The sequence below is a fragment of the Otolemur garnettii genome, unplaced genomic scaffold (genome assembly GCF_000181295.1).
Source record: "Otolemur garnettii isolate 467f Iridium unplaced genomic scaffold, OtoGar3 scaffold00006, whole genome shotgun sequence".
Taxonomy (NCBI): Eukaryota; Metazoa; Chordata; class Mammalia; order Primates; family Galagidae; genus Otolemur; species Otolemur garnettii.
The window spans coordinates 26108208-26119359 of record NW_003852401.1 but is presented as its reverse complement, the minus strand read 5'-3'; the positions used below and the strand labels follow the sequence as shown (position 1 = coordinate 26119359).

Here is an 11152-nt window from a genome sequence, read left to right as displayed (position 1 = left end):
AAAAAAAAAAAACCTAAGGTTTCTAAATACATTCCCAGAATTCTGGGTACATCCAGGTTGTGACTATCATGTGTATTCTTTTTGGAGGTTAAGGAAATGTTTCCCCATTTTTTTCACATCCTGGGTACAATGTTATCTGTTGAGGCATAACAAAGAGCCTCAAAGGCATCAGCTTTAAGCAACAATAAACAATTAAAGAAAACAACAGTAAATATAATATCCTACCAGTTCCTGTGGGTTAAGAATTCAAGAAGGTCTTAGCTGGGCAGTCTGACTTGAGATCTTACAAAAGGTCAAGATGGGCGCACCCTTAGTAGCTCAGTCGGCAGGGTGCCGGCCACATACGCGGAGGGTGGTGATTTCAAACCCAGCCGGGGCCAGCTAAACAAGGTCAGAGCTGCCATTATCCGAAGGCTTGACTGAGTCTAAAGGATCCTATTCTGATGGCTTATTCATATCATGGAAAGTTAGTGCAGGCTGTTGACAGAAGATAGAGGCCTTCTCCATGTGGTGCTTCCATATGATGGAAGCTGATTTCCCCTAGGTTACGTGATGCAGAGAAGCAAGACAAAAGTGGCAAGGACTTTTATAACCTACCCTCAGGAGCTACACACCCTCATGTCCATATTCTATTTTTTTAGAAGCCAGTCTTCACTCTGGGAGACCAAGGCAAGTGGATTGTTTGAACTCAGGAGTTTGAGATCACCCTGAGCAAGAGTGAAACCCCATCTCTACTAAAATAGAAAAACTAACCAGGCATTGTGGTGGGCATCTATTGTCCCAAGAGGATCGCTTGAGCCCAGGAGTTTGAGGTTGCTGTGAGCTATGATGCCACAGTGCTCTACGCAGGGCCACAGAGACTATATCTCAAAAAAAAAAAAAAAAAAAGAAGCAAGTCTTCAAGATCAGCCCATATTCAAACGAAGGAAAATAGGCTCTGCATTTTGAACAAAGAGTACTAAAAAGAATATTTTAATGTATTTTAAAATTATGATAATGGGGCACATGAAACATTTTTATTTGTTGTCTCTCGCTGGGATAAATGGATAAGGCTACTTGCTTCTGAAAATGACCAGTCCTGGAGCTGCAGCTGTCTTGAGTCTCTCTCAGAGGGCTAAGGTGATCAACATCAAGGAATATCTATAATCCAGCACAGGACTCACCACTTAGGAAGCTCTACTAGCCCCAGGGCAGGTTTGAGCTGGCAATCTTTTTTGTTAGGGACAGAAAACCAAACTCAAATTGGCATTTTTAAAGGGGGTGGCAGAGGTATTAGCTCACTTAACAGAATAATTCAGAGGAAGTACTGATTCAGGACCCACACAATGTGTCCTAGTTCTGTTTTCCATCTCTGCTTCCTCTTAGTTGGCATCACCATCAGGCATTAGCAATGGTGCCTGGAAATTCTGGGTTCCTCCATCATAGCAAAGACAGTCTTAAGCTTCACAACCTGATACCACCAGTCCCCACAAAGAAGAGAGCTTCAGTGACTCAGAATTCCCAATGGAATTTCCTGTGTTCACTCTGACTGGAAAATTAAAAATGAATATACTGCATAGAACTAATTGAGCTTGTCATGCCACACACTGTCTTAAACCCCAGAATTTGGATAGCTCATGCTAAGCAAGGTTCTTCCCCTGAGCTAGAAGTAGGGTCAATATAAACCATGTGGTTCACAACAGGGAATCTGGGAGTTCCTTGGCAAATCAGGAAGAAAGGAGAAAGGTAGTTTAACCACAAGGGTCACTACAGGACGTTCTGCTTTAAAGCAAACTCAGGTAGGAGAAGGAATTTGTATGGAGACATAGATTATAATCTAATTTGTACAATGTTCATAACCATCTTGCAGGACCATCCCCAGGAGAGGATACCAAAGGGATACGCAGTATATGAAGGAAGACTTAGGGTTTACCATAAGGCCTAACAAACTCTCCTAAATAAAGGAGAGTGGGCTCGGCGCCTGTGGCTCAATCGGCTAAGGCGCCAGCCACATACACCTAAGGTGGCGGGTTCGAATCCCCAGCCTGGGCCCACCAAACAACAATGATGGCTGCAACCAAAAAATGGCCGGCGCTGTGGCGGGCGCCTGTAGTCCCAGCTACTTGGGAGGGTGAAGCAAGAGACTCGCTTGAGCCCAGGAGTTGGAGGTTGCTGTGAGCTGTGATGCCACAGTACTCTACCCAGGGGGATAGCTTGAGGCTCCATCTCAAAAAAATAAAAAATAAAAAAAAGGAGAGCATAGATTGAATAGATGGAGGTGGAATGTTTTGCCATACTAGTAATTCATCTTCTGAGTCTCCTGCAGATGATCAGAAATCAGAACTATAGAGCTGGGGTTGGAGGGAAGTGGGAGAAGAATGAAAATGGAAGGAAACTAGGTTCAAGTAGAAAAAGACAAGCATCAAAGGGAGGTCTTTTGCTATCATTGTACCCCAGTGCCTGGCCTATAGTGAGTGTTCTCTGAATGTTTGCAAGTGACTGGAATGATGAGTAAAGCTAACCATCATGATAATTTCTGCCAGAATGATCCTTTTCTGTAGCTGTGGGTTAAAAGCAGCACCTAAAGGAGGATAAACAGCTAGGATCAATTGGTCCCAAAGGAATGGCTTCCATTCCTTCTTTATTATTAATGCATGGGCAAGAATTAAGAGGATTTTCTCTCTTTTTTTTTTTGTAGTTTTTGGCCGGGGCTGGGTCTGAACCCACCACCTCCGGCATATGGAGCTGGCGTCCCACTCCTTTGAGCCACAGGTGCCGCCCTGGGATTTTCTCTCTTCTACTGCTTTCTCCTGGACCATCCTAGAGTCTATACTTATGAATCACAAACCTAATCACCTGGACCCTGATTAAAAAACCAAATCTAGATGTGGGCGGGGGTGTGGGGCAGGGTGGGGTCGTCATGGCGGAGGTGAAGCAAGTGCAGGTGCAGGAGGCTGTGGACTCTACGGTGAAGAGTCTGAGAGACAATATCCGGAAGATGCAGGGCCTCATGTTCCGGTGCAGCACCAACTGCTGTGAAGACAGCCAGGCGTCCATGCAGCAGGCACACCAGTGCACATAGCTCTGCCATGCGCCTTGGGCTGAAGCTCAGGCTCTGGTGATCCTCGAGTTGGAGAAGTTTCAGGACCACCTGACCCGGTGCACCATGCATTGCAATGACAAAGCCAAAGATTCAATAGATGCGGGGAGTAGGGAGCTTCACGTGAAGAAGCTGGACAGTTGTGTGACAAAGTGTGTTGATGACCACATACACCTCATCCCAACTATGACCCAGAAGATGAAGGAGTCTCTCATATCCACTGGGAAATAAAAGTATTTGCCAGTGGTTTAAAAAAAAAAAAATCTGGTTAGACATGGGGGCTAAAATCCCAGCACTTTGGGAGCCCAACGTGGGAAAATAGCTTGAGGTAAGTAGTTCAAGATCAGCCTGGGCAACATATTGAGGCCCCACCTCTAAAAAAAATATATGTATATATATTAAAAATTAGCTCAGCATCATGCTGTAGGCCCAGCTACTTGGGAAGCAGAAACAGGAGGATCATATAAGCCCAGGAGTTCAAGGCTGCAGTGAGCTATGATGGTACCAGTGTACTTCAGCCAGTGTGACAGAGTCCCTGTCTCTTGAAAAACAAAAACAAAATCTAAATCTCTCATAAGTCACTAAGTTTTTAGTCATGAAATTACTGGAAAAAATGCAGCAAAGCCTTGGTTTAAAATCATCTGGAGGGCTAGCAACATTCCTGATCCCTAATCCTGGAGCTACAGCCTATCTTTAGGGAGCACTGCTGATTCTGGAAAGATGCTATGCAATCCAACCCAGTGCCTACTTTGATGATAGTTTCTGTGGCATTAGCTAGACGGCTAAATAGTTTTCACCTTTTATTTTCCCCACATATTAGATGGCAAATCACTGGTAGCAAGGACAAGGGGGTGATTTTCAAGGTGTTATGGCTCTAAAAGATACAGGTGAGAAATCAGGGCCATCAGCAGGTCCTGTCAGTGGTTCTCAACCTTCCTAATGCCGCGACCCTTTAATACAGTTCCTCATGTTGTGGTGACCCCCAACTATAAAATTATTTTCATTGCTACTTCATAACTGTAATTTTGCTACTGTTAGGAACCATAATGTGAATATCTGATATTAGGTGACCCCTGTGAAAGGGTCATTCGACCCCCAAAGGGGTTGCGACCCACAGGTTGAGAACTGCTGTTATGCAACGAGAGAACAAGATGCAGATGAACAAATTGTTCTGTTATCAAAATAGGACTGTCAGGGTTATTAGTGAGATAATTTTAAAAAGTCTGTGTGACTGCCAAAGTCTCTGGCCTAAGTATCAGAAGTCCTCGTTTCTTACTCTTCCATTTTCAAGTCCTTGTAACTCGGGCCACGCCACTACCATCCTACTCCTCAAGAAGCTGTAGAACTATTTACAACTGACACCTCCAGGAATTTTAGCCAGCAGCCTTCACACTACATCTGCTGCTAGCAACATTCATCAAAATCAGGCCAAAGGCGCAGGCAGGACAGAGGCCTAACTTACCAGAAAATGAGTGCCTGGTCTATTCCAATTGCAGTGCCAGGCGAGGGCTTCAGGATAGACGGGAAAGAGGGTATCAGTGGAGCCCAGAGGATACACAGTGGCTCCTGGAAACCCAACCTGACCCAGCCTCCCTGTCTCCTGGGCCCAGCATGTTTCCAGTGCATTCCTCTAGAAAGTAAACAGCCCACCTGTGTCCACCTAGCCTCTAAGTGCCCCCCTGAGGGAATCAAACACGTGGACTTCCATTTGAAACAAAGCCCCTGGGCAGCAAGTTCCCCGTGAATAACAAGGAATAAAGAGCGGATTTGGCAGCCATGACGGATTTGCAGTAATTAAACCGACGTTGCTCTGAGAAGCCTGGGGGTTATCTGCCGCCTCCAGAGCGGGCTCCGCTCCATCGGCTCCAACCCCGCAGGCGGGACGTCAGTGTCTCAAGATGCAAGTTAAGTAAAAAGTTTCTGATGAGAACCGCGAAGAACCCGCGGAGAACTGAGCCATGGGTCCCCGGGGCTGCGCAGCGGCGCGAACCGGAGAGCACTGCGCAAGCGCGCGGCGGCGGCGACCCGGGCAGAGACGCGCTTCAGGGTGCGCCGCCGCAGCGCGTGGTTGGAAATTGGAAAAGTGGGATGTCGCCTGGGCAAAAACCAAGGGATTCAAGGAGCCTAGGAACTTTTTTCTCCAGTAGTGAAGCTGCAAGGAGAGGAGACGAAATAGGAATCAAGTAAAGTAACATCGTGGCAAATGGGCATAGTCCTAAAATCTAAGTGACGTTCCTTCAGTTGGGAACCCAGAAGTTCAGCTAACTGTTTATTTTGAGTGAAGGGGGACAGTGAGGAATAAGGGAGTTCTAGTGACAACTCTGGAGGGGACCCCCAGCCTGTGCCCAGACTTCCTTGCACCTGCCTGACCTCTGATCCTCATGGCAAGCCCAACAGACTTTCCTGCAGAGATGAGGAAGTGAGACCCGCCCCTGCCCCAAGAGAGCACCCCTACTCCAGAGGTCACATGTGTCCACACGACCTGCAGGTGAGGGTTAAAAGAAGTCCCACTCTCTATTACACACAGCAACAGGCTATCCAGCATTCTGCACTTGCTTCTGGGACTTCCCTCCCACCACTCCTTGGCCTTTCACTCTCTAGTTTTTATTGAGTGTAGAACTGTTAGTCACAGGAGACCCTCCACTTCACTGTAGTTCTCTGAGGGCAGGAGCTGCCCCTCTTTGCAGCAGGAAGAAACTTACTTGAAGATAAGGAAGTTCTTACCCAAGTAGACACTAGGCACCCTGTTTCTCAAGATAGAGGCCCTAGATAATGTCAGGATTATAATGCCATGTCAGGGAGGGACAGAGGTTGTCATATAATGTTACTGTTTTGCAAGGAGCTGGTCATATAACACTAGATTTTGTTATCACTAGGAAATAAGCTAACTTTGAAGTTGCTTCTTTCTTAGCTAATGAATGAAGAAAACTACCACAGCTGTGACTGGTGGGAACCTGCCCTGGGATCCAATCATCTACCATTTCCCCCACCTACTGGACTGAACCTTACCCCCACCCCCTGTTTTTCAGCAGAAGCAAAGCTGAGCAGAGGAAAGCCACAGCACCTGCTGAAGGCAGAAGTGGAGCTTGCAAGAAGGGACCAAGAAGGAAGCAAGGAGGGGAATGAGATGAGGTTTCCCAAAACAGGGGTTGAGGCCATTGGATTGATATGGGCAGGGGGGACATGCTGAGGAGAGAGGTCAAGAGAGGGGGCTAATTATGGAGGAATTTAGGCTTTCTGAGGGCCCACATTTGCCACTTTTCCTGGAATGGGATTGAACCGAGTGAGATAAAGTCACAACATCTCATCCTTCACTTAACTGTTCTGTAAGATTTATTGGGATTTTAGTAAAAGAATATATTTTTCTGTACCTACATAGCAGGTAGGTACTGTTAGTCACATGAAGACATATGAGCCAGCCAGCAAGGCCTGGAACTGATTCTCTGGGCAAAAGGAACAGTGAGAATAAATCTGATTCCTCCTTTGCCCCCTACCTATACTTGAATCAGAGTGAAAACAATGTCCTTTAAGTAACTGAAAAGAAGAAGCCCTCTTGCCAAGGGTCACAGTTATATTCCCATAGACCCAGACACTATCTTGGATATAATTATTGGTGTTTTGTAAATGGCTGATACATAAAGAAAAGCATTTTCGTCAGGTTATGTGGTCCAGGATATTCACAGCCCCTTGCAGAGAGCTGCCCTGTCTACCATCTCTTTAAGGGGTTTCTTCTGAGTGGCCAGTTCCCCTGGTTCTACTCCCCCAAAGTCATGCCTAGCCCACCAACACAGGCCTTGAGTTTCTAACTCTCTTTCCACTTTACTAAGGTTATTCCTCATTTCTAAGAGATTTCAAATTCTCTACCGTGGATCCCTCTTTTTATGAGGTAGCTTAGGAAGTATCTGTCAGTATGGGAATGCTCACCCGAACACTGAAAGCAGGAAATAGAGGTCAGGTGATGCCCTTCCCCTTGAATCAGGGATGGCCTTGCAAGCTGCTTTGGCCCATACGATGTGGCAAAGTGATACTGTGCCAGTTCCAGCCTAGGTCTTACGAGGCCTGCCAGCGTTTGCTTTACCCCGTTGGTGCTCTGAGCCACTGTGGAAAGATACCCAGCTGCAAGGACTGAATACACAATTTGTAAGGTTCAGTATAAACTTCAAAATGCAGGCTCCCTTGTTTAAAAGTTATTAAGAATTTCAGGTTGGTGAAAAGAGAGATTTATATCGAGCAGAGGCCTTTCTGATCTTGAGGTCCTATGTTACACACCTATGAAAAGTTGGCCCTGCCTGATGGAGTGACCTCACAGAAAGAATGAGATTCCTGAACCCACATAGCAGGTAGGTACTGTTAGTCACATGAGGATATATGAGCCAGCCAGCAAGGGCTGGGACTGATTCTCTGGGCAAAAGGAACAGTGAGAATAAATCTGATTCCTCCTTTGATCTTGAGGTCCTATGTTACACACCTATGAAAAGTTGGCACTACCTGATGGAGTGACCTCACAGAAAGAATGAGATTCCTGGCCAGCTCCTCACTGTTCCAGTGCGCCCAGGTGCTTGGCATGTAAGTGAAGTCATCATGGACTTCTAGCCCCAGCTGAGCCTCCTGATGCGGTAAGTGAACATGAGCGACCCCAGGTGAGACCACTAGAAGCCCTCAGTTGAGCCTAACCGGTACTGCCGACCCGTGAGCAGATAAATGGTTGTCATTCAAGTAAAGCTCACTAAAGCTCTTCATGACAGATGGGTATGGTGCTTAGGGCCACTAAGGTCCGAGATGATATTTTATACAGCAAAAGGGAACCAAAACATGGGGCTAGAGAGTTCACAGAGGAACACCTGCTGTGTTCCAGGTCCTGTGCTGGTGCTTCGTGCACGCTAACTTGCCTGATTCTACCACCCTGGCTTGTGATTCCTTTTCACAGGAGTGGCTACTGCAGTTCCAAGGGCCAGGGATTGGTCCCACTGCACTCAGTAAGTGGTAGAGGCAGACTTTGAACATGAGTCTGACCAAATCCAAACCCATATGGAGTTGGAAACAAGGAAATATCCAGGGAAGGTGCATGCACCTTAGAGACTGTTAGACGGGAATCTTATGCAGTCCTTCCCAGGTTTCTTCACGAACACTACAGTTGAAATGGCAAGCAGCAAAATAATCACTGTGTGAGAGACCCCTAAAGAGCCATCATCACAGCACAGCTCTGTGATCTTCAACCATACTTACTGTGATCACAGGGGACCTGGATGTATCCTACCATGATCCCGGGTAGCCTACTCTGGTTTTCTAACAGGTATGATGCTAAGAAAATGTGATGGAGTTTACAAGGGCTCATCATCACTTATTTATGTATGTGGAATCCCCCAACAAACTTCAGGCATCCATTGGTCATCTAGGCCTGTGTCCAGGAATGGTCTTGCACCCAGAAGAAAGAAGTTAATTTCAACAGTAGACTAAGCCAGAGTTAATTAAGAAGGTGAAACAACTGTTAGCGATTGCACTAACAAAAAAAGGACTTTCTATTTATAGTATTGTTTTCAAATGTATTCACCGAGCCTTCCTGAATGTTATCAAGGGATGAGTGAGTATATAGGTAGCTGCCTGCCTGCCTGCCTGCCTGCCTGCCTGTCTGTCTACCTGCCTGTGGGTGATGCACTTATTCTAGGTCAGCAATGAGATCAAGACTAAATAGTCTTGCATGAAATAGTGGCATTCTTGCTGGGAGGAGAGGCTGGCAGGAAGGCAATGTGGACTAGAGTTTACAAGCATAAGCTCTGGAGTCAAAGATACTGAGGTTCAATTCCTAGACCTTCCTCTCACTAATTAGCAATGCTGGACAAATTGATTAATGTTGTAAGCCTTGGTTTCTCACTAATCTATAAAATGAGATGCTTTGAGAGCTAAATGAGATGGCGCATGTGACATATTCAGCAAAGTGCCAGGCCTAGGACAAGGGCTTAATAAATGTCAGCAATTATTTTATTTGACAAACAAAAGAAGGTAAATGTTCTTTCTTTGAGATACCCTACCCCTTCCCCATGTTATTTCTTTAAAAAGTGTATATGACTGGCTCAGTGCCTGTGGCTCAAGCAGCTAAGGTGCCAGCCACATATGCCTGAGCTGGCAGGTAGCTCAGCCAGGGCCCACCAAACAACAATGATGGCTGAAACCAAAAAATAACCGGGCATTGTGGCGGGCGCCTGTAGTCCCAGCTACTTGGAGGCTGAGGCAGGAGACTCGCTTGAGCCTAGGAGTTGGAGGTTGCTATGACCTGTGATGCCACAGCACTCTACCCAGGGTGACAGCTTGAGGCTCTGTCTCAAAAAAAAAAAAAAAAGTATATATGACCAAGCATGGTGACCCATGCCTTAGCACTCTGGGAGGTCAAAGTGGGTAGATTGCTTGAGCTCAGGAGTTAAAAACCAGCCTGAGCTTGGCACTGTAGCTCAGAGGTTAGGGGGCCAGCCATATACACTGAGGCAAGTAGGTTTAAACCCAGTCTGGGCCTGCTAAACAACAATGACAACTGCAACAAAAAAATGCCAAGCGTTGTGGCAGGCACCTTTAATCCCAGCTAGTTGGGAGGCTGAAGCAAAAGATCACTTAAGCTCAAGAGTTAGAGGTTGCTGTAAGCTGTGATGTCATGGGACTCTACCAAGGGCCACATAGTGAGACTCTGTTTCAAAAAAAGAAAAGAAAAAAAGACCAGCCTGAGCAAGAGCGAGACTCTGTCTCTACTAAAAAAAAAAAAGTTAGAAAAACTAGCTGAGTGTTGTGGCGGGCAAGTGCAGTCCCAGCTACTTGGGAGGCGGAGGCAAGATGATCACTTGAGCGCAAGAGTTTGAAGTTGCTGTGAGCTATGACAGTACAGCACTCTACCCAGGGCAACAGAGTGAGACTCTGTCTCAAAAAATAGAGTGTATGTGAATGATATCTATGTCTTCCTTCCACTCTCCCATCATCTGCCATTTTGTCATTTCTCTCACTGCAAAAACGCACTTTTTCTCTCTCTGTCCTCTACTTTCCTTCCTTCATCTCCTGAATTGGGGATGAACAGAGGGAGATCAGAGGAGGAAACAAGGCAGAGAGACACTGGTGGCTGGATGAAGATGAAGCCCACAGGTGTCAGGGCTGTTTAGACTTTCCCATCTCTGAGGATGCCATTTTCCCAGGACTCTTCATGTCGAGAGAACCCTCAGCAATCATCTGGTGATACCCCTCCTTTTATGGGGTATCACCAAGGAAACTAGAGAGGACCTTAAATGGCCTCCTTACAGTATTGGCCAGGCCTGTGCAAGATTCCAGAACTCCTGATTCCCATCCAAAGAAAGGGAGAAACCTAACATGTTTCCATCTCAACTGGATTCTCCTGTCTTCCCCAAGCACTTCACCTATCCCTGCTCAGCTGTTGAAATATCAAACTGTACCAAGGTTCTGGCCTCAATGGACTCCATTCTGTGCAAACTGAGATACTGACCTCCCTGGTCATCAGTTGAAATAACATTAAATAGTAAGAGTTGAGATTTATTGAGCAATATGTTAAACATCAACATTATCTTATTTAGTAGAATTTTTTCTAGTTGTGTTTTAAAGTTCTATATGTGTAACATTTGAATAACTGACTTCTGAGCCAATGAGAGAAAAGCAAACAAGATACAAATGAGCTTCCTAAATGTTTTCCCTCCTCCATAATAGCTCTGGTACCTTGTACAAGTCATCTTTGCTAAGCACCAACTTCCCATCTGTTCAGTGGGGTTAGGAACATCTACAGGGTTACTAGTTTAAAAGCACATTTGGTGGGCAGGCACAGTGGCTTATGCCTGTAATCCTAGCACTCTGGGAGGTCAAGGCAGGTAGATTGCCTGAGCTCCTGAGTTTGAGACCAGCCTGAGCAAAAAGTGAGACCCCCCTCTCTACTAAGAGTAGAAAAACTGAGGCAAGAGGATCACTTGAGCCCAAGAGTTGGAGATTGCTGTGAGTTATAATGCCAAGGCACTCTACCCAGTACAACAGCTTGAGACTCCATCTCCAAAAAAGAAAATCACTATCATTATTTCATTTTGCAGTTTAAGT

At 45.9% G+C, this 11152-nt stretch overlaps 1 pseudogene; it reads left to right on the top strand.

Moving 5' to 3' along the window:
- Positions 1 to 2884: 2884 nt before the first annotated feature.
- LOC100955701 lies at positions 2885 to 3310 on the top strand (annotated as a pseudogene).
- Positions 3311 to 11152: the final 7842 nt, after the last annotated feature.